The sequence below is a fragment of the Macrobrachium nipponense genome, chromosome 17, assembly GCF_015104395.2.
Source record: "Macrobrachium nipponense isolate FS-2020 chromosome 17, ASM1510439v2, whole genome shotgun sequence".
Lineage (NCBI taxonomy): Eukaryota > Metazoa > Arthropoda > Malacostraca > Decapoda > Palaemonidae > Macrobrachium > Macrobrachium nipponense.
In genome coordinates this window covers 2654565-2665817 of record NC_087210.1, presented here as the reverse complement: position 1 = coordinate 2665817, position 11253 = coordinate 2654565, and the positions used below count along the sequence as shown (strand labels likewise).

At 38.5% G+C, this 11253-nt stretch overlaps 1 long non-coding RNA gene across 1 annotated transcript; it reads left to right on the top strand.

The window, feature by feature from the left end:
- The first annotated feature begins 7553 nt into the window (after positions 1–7553).
- Positions 7554–10711, top strand: LOC135195992 (uncharacterized). Its single transcript, XR_010310255.1, has 3 exons — positions 7554–7658; positions 8956–9066; positions 10447–10711. It is a non-coding gene; the product is annotated as an uncharacterized LOC135195992 (long non-coding RNA).
- The last annotated feature ends 542 nt before the right edge of the window (positions 10712–11253 follow it).

Here is an 11253-nt window from a genome sequence, read left to right as displayed (position 1 = left end):
ATTATTATTATTATTATTGAAAATATAATAAACACGTGCATCTACCATAAAAATTATCTCATCTCAGTAAGAAAGAGGAATTATCCTTACAAGTGAAATGGAAAGGTCATTTTCATCTCTTTAAAATACGACCATTATGAATTTTGTAATTAAAGTTTTATTATTATTATTATTATTATTATTATTATTATTAAATAACTGAAATTATCATTAAACATTTTACATACTAGTACCATAAAAATTCTTTCATCTCGGTAAAAGAGAGAGAGAGAGAGAGGGAGTGTTTATCTCTCTGTTCTCTCAAGAAATACTTATAACGCTTCCAGCGAAAGAAAGGGAGGGAGTTACCACTATGACACATTATTATCTTGTGTGGCAAAAGAGAGAGAGAGAGAGAGAGAGAGAGTTAACCTTAATTAAAAGTGACATGGATAGATTAGTACGTATTGTATTTCTTTAAAATATTATCACAAATGAATTTTGTAATTACAGTTATTATTATTATTATTATTATTTGAAAGTATTAAAAACAAATAGTACAAGTACATAAAAAATCTTGAGTCTCAGTAAATGAGAGAGAGAGAGAGAGAGAGAGAGAGAGAGAGAGAGAGAGAGAGAGGGGAAAATTTCAGGACCACGTGATTGCAACACTGCAGCTCTTCCCCCTCCTGGCTGTCACAGAACTTGATATATCTGACAGTTTTAGTACCTGGATCTCGAGAAAAGGTTACTGGAAGTTACTTGAAGAAGACTGGGATTTCCTTCATTCCATAATTTTTTAAATATAAGCTAAAATCTTACTAATTCACTATGGTATTTTCTTTAATGAATTGATATTATTGCTGTATAAATTAATATTAATATTTGAAAATAGTAAATCATTTATTTATCATACAAAAAAACATACATCTTTGTAGGAGAGAGAGAATTATTATTTTTATTATGTGATATCATTTCAACTTATTAAACTTACTAATACAGTATTAATCAAAATTAATATTTGAAAATTAGTAAATAATTTTGTATTATAAAATAAAAATGTATTTAGTCATGAAAAAAACATTAAACATCAAATACACTAATTAGTGATTATTTTCGTCGGAAAATACAAAGAGAGAGAGAGAGAGAGAGAGAGAGAGAGAGAGAGAGAGAGAGAGAGAGAGAGAAACTGTGCTAAACTATGAAGGATTCTTATCATAGTATGAATTTTTTAAAAGCGTCGTAAACTCGGAGCGTCGGAAGCGCCAGTGTCGTAACCTCGGAACAAGCGTTGTAACCCAGGGCGGATTTTTCAATGAATATTTAAGAAAAAGCGTCGTAACCTCAGAACGTCGTAAGCCTGTATATATACTGGTATATGTTGTGACTATGCTACACCAAACTTTGCTGTACTACAGCATGTTTTTCAATTATTGAATGCTGATTTTGTTGAGGGTACATGCAATAAATATACGTTAAATTTTATAGACCATTTACATTTTTTTACTCCTGTGACTGGTTGTGTAGGTTGGGTCCCCAGTGCACTGAGACTACTGAGCAGTAGAATGCTGATGGGCAAGATTCAAATCCAAACTGTAGTTCTCAGGCATTCCACTGAGGGGTGAGAGATGTGTATTTCTGGTGATAGAAGTTCACTAATCTCGACGTGGTTCGGAAGTCACGTAAAACCTTTGGTCCCGTTGCTGAATAACCATTGGTTCCATGCAGTGTAAAAACACCATACTAACAAACAAACAAACAAACAAAAACTGTAGTACATTATTCATAATATAGTGTGCTGTGCACCAAAGAATAAACTCTGAAGTGATAAAAAGATGAATTTCATATAGAACTGCAGAATGGTATAGATGAAATGTCAGAAAAAAGGTTATGATACTTGTGGGTGATATGAATGGAAAAGTTGGTAAAGATGATAAAAGTATGGAGGATGTATTGGGTAAGACCAATGATTGTATACCAATCTCCATGCTCTCTTGTTAAGCTGGCTTATAGCAATATCTCCCAGATGCACCAGGCAATGGTACGTGGGAATCTTCTAGATTACAGAAATGGTTTGTCCAACAAGCCATCATCGAAGTGTAAGTCATCGGCGGACAAATTTAATTTTAAAAGAGAGTAGGCCTAGTGTCATACAAGGGCTGCTGCTTCCAGTGAAGTTCTGGCTAAGAGGTTTAATTTTTGTGCTTAAAAAGGAGAGACAAAAGGCGAGTGAATTGGATGACGCTACCAGTATAGACTAAAGAACACCAGTAATGCCACCTCCCTCCCCACAACAGAGTTAATCAGACGATTCTCTTGTGAGATTGACATAGGACGTAACACTGACGGAATTTTACATCTGAACAGGAATGGTGAAGGAACCTTTCTTGCTAAAATGGACACGGCGAAGGAAGACTGGAGAATATAATGGAATATAAAATTTAGGCCAAAGGCAAAGCGCTTGAACCTATAATGAGGTTATTTACCTCTGAGAGGGAAATTGAGAGAGAGAAAAAAAAGGTTTGAATATGAAAGGAGGTAGCTACAGTGAAGAGTATGTAAGGGGTTGCAGCTATAGGGGGTCGAAGGGACGTTGCATGAAATCTTGGGTAATGCCCATAGTGCATTGTGGGAGGTGCACTGACAACACTATAACCTCCCTATGGGGGTTAGGACTAGAGAAATCTCAGTTCAGTGAAGCATATCTGAAGTTTCCTCCAGAATGCAACTTCCCATAAAACATAACATTATCTTGAGTCTAGTAATCATCATGTAGAGTAGGCCTAATGGCGTACCCAAAAACCTTCATATTGCCTTCTGGTGCTTTGCCTTGAACGTGCAACTGAAGACTCATTCACGAAAACGAAAAAAAAAAAAAAAAAAAACCCTCCTGACGCCACTGGGAAATACAGAAGCAACCTTTTCATCTGCTGGTTGATCTTTCCCCCCAAAATATTCAAAAAGTTCAGTCAGGGTGAACGCAGAATGGATTTTAAAATTTTTTTTATTTTTTTTATCGTGCTGAGTATTCAAGGTCACTGAAGTTTTAGTTTCAGAGAACTGGGCATTTATAGGACTATGCCTAAAGTTATTTGAGATAAAGTTGGCCTTATGCCAGCTGGGGCTCTGGCTCCTAGAGCAGCCCGTAGGTATGCCTAACAGCCAAAATCAACTCGAACAGCCGTCTGCACACCTACTATAAGACGCTCAGGCCTATAGTTTGCATAACCCAAAATTGCATTGAAAGGTTAGTCTGTTATCTTACTCTGTAGCCATTCAATCTTGCATTCAATTGGTTTTTGAAATTCAAAAATCAATTATTTTGTCGCATGATGATGAAACCAATAATAATAATAATAGTAGGGAAAAACTCTCTATCACGAGAGTATATATAATGTTCTAAAGGGTCCACAATAATACAAAGTGTAAAAAGTCTGTGTATAATTTTGAAGACTTTACAGATAGCTTTCGAACCCTTCCCTGGGTTCATCTTCAGTCCTTGGACTGAAGATGAACCCAGGGAAGGGTTCGAAAGCTATCTGTAAAGTCTTCAAAATTATACACAGACTTTTTACACTTTGTATTATTGTGGACCCTTTAGAACAAAATAATAATAATAATAATGTGGCGCCATGGCAGAGTGGGTTAGGTCGTCAATGGACTGGTTAAGCAACATTGGGGCTGGTCAGTCGTTGGATGGGTGACCGCTCTCCTTGGCTTTGATTCCTTGGGAAAGGATCTTTACCATAATTTCCTCAGTCTACTCAACTGTAAATGAGTACATATCCCTGATGGGGTAGGGTCCAGCTATGGGTTAAATAGCAAAACTCAGCAATGATGTTAAGAAATGAAGGAATAAACGACAACGACGTAAATGGAACCTCTGGCAACAGAGGAGCTTCGTCCGGCAGCCAGGTATTCAACCCAATTGAAGGGGAAGACGGTCAGGTACTTGGAGGTCGTCATCCAGCAACTGATCACCACAACGACAGTAACCAACAGCCTGAGATTGTAGCTACAGAAGCAAACCAAAGGAAGAAATGGACAAGAGAAGAAAATAAGGAAATATGGAGATGCTACATCAGAAGCAAGCCGACGGAGAGAGGATATAGAAGAAGATTGGTCAACATCTGGAATGAGAGGAATAACACCCCCAAAACAGAGCAGAGGCTGGCAGACCAAGTAAGGAACATAAAGAAAAATAACTGGCTCTCCCCAACAGAAAGAGAAGAACTGGAAAGGGAAATGTCACGCAACAACGAATTACACGAAGACGAACTGAGAGACGATGCCACAGAAGACGACAGGGATGATGAGGTATCAAACAACGACACACGAAGAAACACCGACGAAGTAACAGAGAGGACGGAATGGGTAGAAAAGATTAGACAATGGATGGAGCCAGTTACAGAGAGAACAAAGATCCCCTCCATGAAAGCCTACAACACCAAGAAATTAAGGGAGAAAACAAGTGAGGTCAATGAAAAAATGGGCATAATACACACCACCAGTATCACAGAAACAAATAACTTGGCATATGCAGGAGCAAGATTAGTAGCAGAACTGATGGGGATTCGAACACCAACACCACCAGCACAACCAACCCAACAGAAACCAAAACAGCAACCTCCATGGAAAAGGCTCCTGGAAAAGCAAATCATGGTGATGAGATCTGACTTGAGTAAACTGAAAGAGATGGCAGAAAAAAAGGCTAAGAAGCAAGAAAACAAGGGAGGAACTCAACGAGAAATACAAAGTACAAGAGAGGGGACTAAACAACACAATAGAAGATGTAAATCAGAGGCTTAAGGCCAAAGCACATAAGATCCAATGGTACATGAACAGGAATAAGGGATACCAACAGACCAAACTATTCGGAACCAACCAGAAAAGACTATACAGCCAACTAAGAGGGGAAGACAGCCACCAAGAAATTCCTGAAGCCGAACCAAGTAAGAGAATCTGGGTAAACATATGGAGCAATCCGGTATCACACAACAAACATGCAACATGGCTCCAGGAAGTCAAGGAAGAAGAAACATGGCGAATAAAACAAAGATTCACAGAGATCACGACAGACACAGTCAGACACCAACTAAAGAAAATGCCACACTGGAAAGCCCCAGGTCCCGATGAAGTCCATGGATACTGGCTCAAAAACTTCGAGGCCCTACACCCACGAATAGCAGAACAACTCCAGCATTGTATCTCAAATCACCATGCACCCAAATGGATGACCACAGGAAGAACATCCTTAATACAAAAAGACAAGAGTAAGGGAAATATAGCCAGTAACTACAGGCCTATCACCTGCCTACCAATAATGTGGAAGTTACTAACAGGTATCATCAGTGAAAGGCTATACAATTACATAGAGGAGACAAACACCATCCCCCACCAACAGAAAGGCTGCAGAAGGAAGTGTAGGGGCACAAAAGACCAGCTCCTGATAGACAAAATGGTAATGAAGAACAGTAGGAGAAGAAAAACCAACCTAAGCATGGCATGGATAGACTATAAGAAAGCCTTCGACATGATACCACGCACATGGCTAATAGAATGCCTGAAAATATATGGGGCAGAGGAAAACACCATCAGCTTCCTCAAAAATACAATGCGCAACTGGAATACAATACTTAGAAGCTCTGGAATAAGACTAGCAGAGGTTAATATCAGGAGAGGGATCTTCCAGGGCGACTCACTGTCCCCACTACTCTTCGTAGTAGCCATGATTCCCATGACAAAAGTACTACAAAAGATGGATGCCAGGTACCAACTCAAGAAAAGAGGCAACAGAATCAACCATCTGATGTTCATGGACGACATCAAGCTGTATGGTAAGAGCATCAAGGAAATAGATACCCTAATCCTGACTGTAAGGATTGTATCTGGGGACATTAGGATGGAGTTTGGAATAGAAAAATGCGCCTTAGTCAACATACAGAAAGGCAAAGTAAACGAGAACTGAAGGGATAAAGCTACCAGATGGAGCAACATCAAACACATAGATGAGACAGGATACAAATACCTGGGAATAATGGAAGGAGGGGATATAAAACACCAAGAGATGAAGGACACGATCAGGAAAGAATATATGCAGAGACTCAAGGCGATACTCAAGTCAAAACTCAACGCCGGAAATATGATAAAAGCCATAAACACATGGGCAGTGCCAGTAATCAAATACAGCGCAGGAATAGTGGAATGGACGAAGGCAGAACTCCGCAGCATAGATCAGAAAACCAGGAAACATATGACAATACACAAAGCACTACACCCAAGAGCAGATACGGACAGACTATACATAACACGAAAGGAAGGAGGGAGAGGACTACTAAGTATAGAGGACTGCGTCAACATCGAGAACAGAGCACTGGGGCAATATCTGAAAACCAGTGAAGACGAGTGGCTAAAGAGTGCATGGGAAGAAGGACTAATAAAAGTAGATGAAGACCCAGAAATGGACAATACATGAGACAGACTAAAGAACTAGCCAGCGATGACACATGGCAATGGCTACAGAGGGGAGAGCTAAAGAAGGAAACTGAAGGAATGATAACAGCGGCACAAAATCAACCCCTAAGAACCAGATATGTTCAAAGAACGATAGACGGAAATAACATCTCTCCCATATGTAGGAAGTGCAATACGAAAAATGAAACCATAAACCACATAGCAAGCGAATTTTCGGCACTTGCACAGAACCAGTACAAAAAGAGGCATGATTCAGTGGCAAAAGCCCTCTACTGGGGCCTGTGCAAGAAGCATCAGCTACCTTGCAGTAATAAGTGGTACGAGCACCAACCTGAGGGAGTGATAGAAAACGATCAGGCAAAGATCCTCTGGGACTATGGTATCAGAACGGATAGGGTGATACGTGCAAATAGACCAGACGTGACGTTGATTGACAAAGTCAAGAAGAAAGTATCACTCATTGATGTCGCTATACCATGGGACACCAGAGTTGAAGAGGAAGAGAGGGAAAAACTGGATAAGTATCAAGATCTAAAAATAGAAATAAGAAGGATATGGGATATGCCAGTGGAAATCATACCCATAATCATAGGAGCACTAGGCACGATCCCAAGATCCCTGAAAAGGAATCTAGAAAAACTAGACGCTGAAGTAGCTCCAGGACTCATGCAGAAGAGTTGATCCTAGAAACGGCACACATAGTAAGAAAAGTGATGGACTCCTAAGGAGGCAGGATGCAACCCGGAACCCCACACTGTAAATACCACCCAGTAGAATTGGAGGACTGTGATAGAGAAAGAAAGAAAAAATAATAATAATATAAAAGTCGAGTCTCTCCGTCGACACTAAAGAGATTCGTAACCTAACCAAATATAATACTGAATACAATAACTGGAAATTTTGGAAAATACACAGAAATATCGTCGAAGTATTTCGCATTCAGTCCATACTACACGGACTGATGATGATATTACAACTACCATCTACCATTCGTGCGACAAATATTCAGTAAGTTAGTAGAACTACAGATCTCCCATGATTCCATCGTCCATGGCAAGAAGTGTGTTCCTTGCGTTACGGAAACAATAGACTAGAGACTATTTATTCCGTGGGCGAGGCGTACGGAAATTCTGGAATTGTTATTGCAAAAGTTACGTTTTCGGTTGTTGAACGAGATTTTGGTTGTTTCAAATGTGTTAACAGTGGTAAGTATTGCCTTGTTCCTTGTTCTCGAGTTTTGGTTGATAATTATTGATGTGTTCGTCTGTGGGTTTATGTTTCTTGTGAGTTATTGAGTTGATTGATTGATTTTCTGTTGATGCTGGTAGTTGACTTAAATGTTTGTGGGTTAAATTTCTTGTTAAATATTACATTATTCTCGACACTGGTAAGGATTTTAAAGTGCTCTAAAGCTTTTAAGCCTGGTACACACTATGCCATCACTTGCAGCTGGAGGATCATATGCAAGCCTCCAATAATCAAATTCAAATTCAAAAAGTTTATTGATATACATCAAATGGAGTGTAGGAGCATGCTGCTATACTCACCTACAAAATTCAAAAGATTCCAGGCAAAAATCATAATAAATACGTAAATAAAATTAAAAAACAGTAATGAAAAGCAAATATTTTACATGAGAAGAATTTTAACCCAATTTATACAAAAGCAAATGCCAAGCTATAATGCAAATTTTATACAAACCAAATGTTTATGTGCTAAAGCAAATTTCCAATAGGCAAAAGCCATACAAAACAAATATAACTATATTCAACCAGGATTTCAAAACAGAGCCTCGGTCTGATCATCCCCGAAACCTGTGAAGCCATCTATATGTCCTTAGGGAGGATTATTTGAAAGGTTCAAATATAGGTACAAAGTACACAAATATTTTTTTATTACAAAAAACGCAGCTCACCAAAACACCATAACTTCGGAGCTCCAGACTTCTGTGATGCTTTGATTGCAGACATTTCCCTGTAGAATGTCTTCATTCCGTAATGTACAGTTTACAAAACTCGATAACTCTGATTTTATGGTTTCCAAGCTTGCACTCCTGATGTTTCTCATCTTGTAATGCTTGCATTTGATGTTCCAAACATGGATGTTCCTTCAGTAATTCAATAAAATGTAATGTTAGCCCTTGTCCTCTCAAGGGTTTGGCGGTTGGTGGTGAGCGGACATCCTCCCCCTCTGATCGTTGGTGCATCACAAGCTGCGCAATGAAATGGCTCGGCCCCATCGACACGTTCGTGATGCAGCTACGTGTTGAAAAAACCCGTTTTTCAACGCATCCATCTAACACTGCGAGCATCATGATGCATAGTGTGTACGGGGCTTAGTCAATGACTGATTTGGTTAACGTTCACGTTTGTGGGTAGAGTTCCGGTTGAAATTTTAAATGTTCTAACTTCTTGTCTATGCCCATGACAACACATTTAAGATGCTCTACTTAATATTTGTACAGTTTTGGCTACGAGTAACAAGTGCTTGAACCCTCTTCAGGTCTCTGGAGACTTCTGGCTCAACTTTGATAACTCTAGACCTATAACAGACCAACTGGTGCAGTGGTGTTTCAGGCTTCGATGGTAAATATTTTTCCTTCAAAATTGAAAGGTAAGGTGGCTTCTGCTTTTTTAATGTAACCTTGCAAGCTACTCTCCCCCCTTCAGGGGCAGAGCCCCTGGAGGGGGGAGAATCTCCTTTGACTTACGATAGACTTCGGTCTATCGTAAGTTAAGAGGGGCTTGCACTTAGACTTACAAAAATTAACATAAATGGTGGTAGGACATTGTATTAATATCTAGAGACTAAAGGTTACTTTTAAACCTATACTAGATTGCCAGTGTAAAGTTTTCAACTTATTTTTCGGGTGGATCATATAAATTTGGCTTGCTGTTAGAATTTTAAATTAAGATAGGCCTATTAATTTTCAGCCTAACACAAAAGCATTCCTGTCTGACCTGGAAACAGGAAATTCAAATAGTGTATCAAACACAAGGCTGTATTTTAACCTTAGAGCACACCAGTTTTAACCTGTGACAGTTAGGCCTATACTCCATTGCAGTAACCTGACCTAGGCTAAGACAAAGATTTCCTTACATATGACTGTCTTTAATCACTATTGCCTAATAAAATAGTATAGTTAAATAGTTAGATCCCTAGGAACAGTTTAACCTGTGGTTTGTGAAGAGGTAGCGCCTGTAAGATATGGAGGTTAATCTTGTGTTGCCTGTGTGATTCTTAACATTGCCATTAACACTGAGCCAATTAAGTCTCGCTCGTCAGGCTTTGTTTATAGCTCATGTTTTGGCAGTATACACATGTAGGGCCGGCAGTTAGTAACTGATCTGTGAGTATATAAACAATTTAACTAAAGGGTAATAATGATTGCTCCTTTTATGCTCTGCGTTACTCTGCTGTAACAAGGTCTTCAGGTCAATAGTCTTAACATTTTACCCCTCACTGACCAAGAGGGTCTGTAAATTTAATGTTTTTGACTTGGCCAATTAGTCTCCAAAATGACTAGGTAACTGTAAACAGAGGTGATCCAAGTACTTAATACCATAAATTTAATATTTCTCAGATAGGTTTATAAAGCAACAGCTACTTTATATAGTGACAGGTCATCAGATTGAACTTTCAAAAGTCGAATAAGTTTAAATTATAAAATTCACTTGAGGAAAAATTAAGTTAATGCAACTTCTGGAAAAAGCATAGTTATTTGTAGTCTCTGGAGAAAGTATAGTTTCTAGTCTCGTAGCATTCACTAAGACTTATTAGTTACGCTGCTTTGCCAAATTATATATTAGATACTGGAAGATATAATCATTAAGTCTCGAAGATATTGGGATTAGATGTTTTCATGGTTAGTGTATTTAAAGGTATATAGTTTTCATCAAAGTAGGCCATATATGAAATCTTGAGTATTCAAAAGTAACTTACAACTAAATTACTCCAAACAGATCAACTATGACAAACTTCTATTCTTTTCAGGTCCGCCAGTTCGGTTGCTCTCAAGATCTCCATAGACAATTGACGGATAGCTGGAACTAGGCCTATAATGAATTTAAATCCGTGGTAAATAAGTGGTAGTTTGTCCGTAATGAAGCTCTGAAAGTGTAAACCTCATTAGCCTCGTGTCTCCAAAGAAGCTGAGAAAGTATAGCCCAATAGCCTTCGTAATAGTAGGCTATACGGTACGCTATTGACATGCTGGCCACGCGAAAATTAAGATTGTTTATATGGAGTCTTAAAATACACATGGTATGATTTTTTTTTTTTTTGTGGAATTATATAAAGATTGTTTCTGGGTCTTCACTTCAACCTGATTTTCGTAATATAAGCATGGGGTAAGAAATCTTTAGTACCACAAATTTAAGCTTAAAGCTTTAAGAGACTTGATTTGTGAAATTGATAAATTTGGTGAAATATAAACCAGGCACCAGATCTATCTTAAAACTAGAATTAATATTGCAATTCAAGCTTTGTTAAACCAGAACTGGTTTGTGAGATCCTGGGTTATATCCTATTTTGAAATGAGAATGAAGCAATGATTTGCTAAACCAGAATTGGTTTGGTTTGTATGGACATTCACTTTGGTTATCTCGACCCACTGAGACTAAAAAGCATTGGTTTGCTAATACTCTTGGGAGGTAGCCAATATTACCCTTGGGGACCCCACGTGAACTGAATTTGGTAACCAGGTCTTACGAGAGGAAGTATATGGTTAATAGTTTTAAGTATATACAGTTGAGAAACTGATAGTGGTTAATCAAAATGATTAATTTAGTTCTAGAGAGG